Raw genomic sequence first — 3,211 nt, 5'->3', positions numbered from 1 at the left:
ACAGCATTTGGCACAGTGGTAAAAGTAAATCTGCTCTGGGATCTTCCTCTGTCTAGGATTACATTTTTGGGCCAGGGGACCTTATGGATAATAAAACATGAATCAGCATTATTTTATACTAATGGTTTTATGAGGTGTATGCGAGTGTGAGGATGAAATGCTATGCAGATTATATTTTCAATTTGCTAAATTGCTCTTAAAAAAAAAAAGAAAAGCAAAAAAGTTCTTCATGAGCTGATTGCCCAGGGAGGAGGAAAGGAAAAACTAAAAAAATATAGAACGAAGTAAAAAACAAAATTGAGTTTCAGTTTAAGGATTTGTATTACTTTGTATTTAAAGGATACAGCGCTGTAATAATATGAGTGCTTTATATCTGCCCATAGTTCAGCTTTAATGGGAACGCAGACGAATGCTCCAGCAAACAGAAAACGACTTGGACCGAAATCAACAAGACATAAAACACAGGAAATACACAATACTCTATATAGCTTTATTGACTTAAACTTTGATATCTCTCTCCATACAGCAGGCACATTGGCGTCAATGTTTGGCATAAGACAAATCGAAAGAATTGCACTTGAAACTTACATAGCTCACGTCATTAACGGGTTCTGCAGTTTAGTGTTGGCCTCTCGCCATTCTGTGCTAATGCAGGCTTGGGTTGCCTTCAAGCTATTGCAGCTGTTGAGGAACCACAACTCCCAGCAAGTCAGGCAGCAGATGGCATAAAGAGGCAAAGCGCAACGGACAATAATGACATTCAGGCAGGTATTGGGGGACAAAAATATAATCTTGATGGAACGATTCCCTGGAAGTGCTATTTGTTCCAGTCACACAGTTCACCAATGAAATTATAATTTTCACATTTCTGAATACTTTTCTGGGAAAAAAGAAGTAGTTTCCATACAATCCCATTATTCTAAGATTCAACTATTCAAATTTCCCCTCCCGTTTTTCTCCTTAAACAGCCAAGAGCCACCAAGCCACCGCCAGTCCATTCTTCATAGAAGCTCAATAATGAAGATCTAGGAGCATATTTATAAAGAGGCAAGCAGGCCATTCAATAGAAAAATTGTAATATCTATACACAAATCACAGTTGCCACTTTTATATTTAATGCAAATTTGAATTTTATTACTCCACTCACCATATTCGTAAAGTGGAGATGAAGTTCATCACTTTAAAAGTGGAGAATGCCATAGGCTGCAATGGAGGGTCAGTGGCACCTTAAAAGTGGTATTCAGGGGCTGCAATGAAAATCTACAGCCCCCTGAAAGTAGCAATGACTTCCCTCCAAAGCACCGATTGGCATTGATCAGGAAAAATGGGGAATTGGCAATCTGTTACCTGAGTGAAGATTTTTTTTTTTTAATTTGCCCTCTACTTTTTAGGTTACATTAAGTGGTTAGTTAAAGTCAGTGGAAATAAAATATCTGTGCAGTTACTATTGGATCATATTATTGAAAGTTGAGGTTCTCCATGACCAATCAGATATTCCCTATATGCAGCTTTGCAAGTGCTGGCAATTGGCTCATGATTTACAGTGAACTTGCCATCTTTGCAAACCAACCGCAGTCCAATATATTATTGGCCAGAGAAATCTCGGGGTGTCTGTACATTCCTACACTTTAAAAATTAGAAAAGACAAATAAAGCTAAGCCACACCTAAGATTGGGAATTCCAGGATTAGTTGGGCCGATCCTTAGATTGGTACAAGGATTGGGGACACTGATGAGCAGACCCCTATAACATGGTCTTTTCCACCCCACATTTTTTGGATATCTACAATACCCGCTTTCCGTTTAATGATGGCCATGGTTGGGTGCCTTGTACTGTAGGTCAGAACAGTTGGCCATATCAGCCAAATTCTCTGCGTCATTCTTGTAAATGAGAAGAATAAATCTGATGGTTTAGTATGTTGAATTCATTTATTTTAGCACTAAATATCTAAAGAAATATTTGTGTCTCCTGTAACCAGATGTCTCCTTTCATTCTCCTGCAACAAACCAGCTTTTTAAATAAATAAAGTCAATCACATTCAGAGGCAACTCTAAATAATTTTAGCAATGAGTAAAGCTTGGCAGAAATAGATAAAGGAGACTCTGTTACAAAAACTCTTTGAGGGTTTTGTGAGGTCAACCAGCATGCAAAAAAACCTACGACTACAACCAGAAGCAATGGACACATACAGGGCAAATGGAAAGTCTGCATTCAGCTACACCCTGCTCCCCAAACTCAAATGATTTTAAACTATTTGGAAACAAACATTTCTCCCCCATAAAGGACAAAAATAAAAGTTAGTATGGCCCCAGTCTCTGGTGCTTCTGAGTGGGACATTTGAAGGCACAATGTCTTCCAGAAAGAGCTAACTCATTGCAAGAGTGAATTCTTGTGAGATTTCAAGCTTGCTGGAAGATTTGTTGATGTCCCTGTGTCAGAAGCATGGGAGACTAGGACTGAGTTGTTCTTTTGAGAGGTGTGGGGGGGTCTGCTTTAGGAATGGCAGTGGATTCATTCTTAGGAGGAACCAAATCCTGAGCTATACAAAAAGCAAAAGCAAAAAGGTACTCTTTTTTTTGGCAGGGACAGGTTTCTAAATAAGCCAACCGGTCTGTAGACTAGTATGGCATGGCCATCACCCCCTCCTAATGTAATGTTCTGGCAGGTGCAGTACAGATTTTGTGATTTCTGTATTGTATTGGAAGCATTGTACCTGGCAGAAAGCAATGGGCATGAATATCATCCAATAGTGGTTTGGATTTCTAGCACTGGTAAGTGAGATTATTACATGTGTGTGTCCCCCTGCCACCCCCAGGCTGCTCTGTATGTGTCCCCCTGCCACCCCCAGGCTGCTCTGTATGTGTCCCCCTGCCACCCCCAGGCTGCTCCTGTATGTGTCCCCCTGCCACCCCCAGGCTGCTCTGTATGTTTCCCCCTGCCACTCACAGGCTGCTCAGTATGTTTCCCCCTGCCACTCACAGGCTTCACTGTATGTGTCCCCCTGCCACCCCCAGGCTGCTCTGTATGTGTCCCCCTGCCACCCCCAGGCTGCTCTGTAGGTGTCCCCCTGCCATCGCCAGGCTGCACAGTATGTTTCCCCCTGCCACCCCCAGGTTGCACAGTTATGTGTCCCCCTGCCACCCCCAGGTTGCACAGTTATGTGTCCCCCTGCCACCCCCAGGTTGCAGTTATGTGTCCCCCTGCCACCCCC

The sequence above is a fragment of the Pyxicephalus adspersus genome, chromosome 4 (assembly GCF_032062135.1).
Source record: "Pyxicephalus adspersus chromosome 4, UCB_Pads_2.0, whole genome shotgun sequence".
NCBI classification, from domain to species: Eukaryota; Metazoa; Chordata; class Amphibia; order Anura; family Pyxicephalidae; genus Pyxicephalus; species Pyxicephalus adspersus.
Note: the sequence above shows the minus strand (reverse complement) of the source record.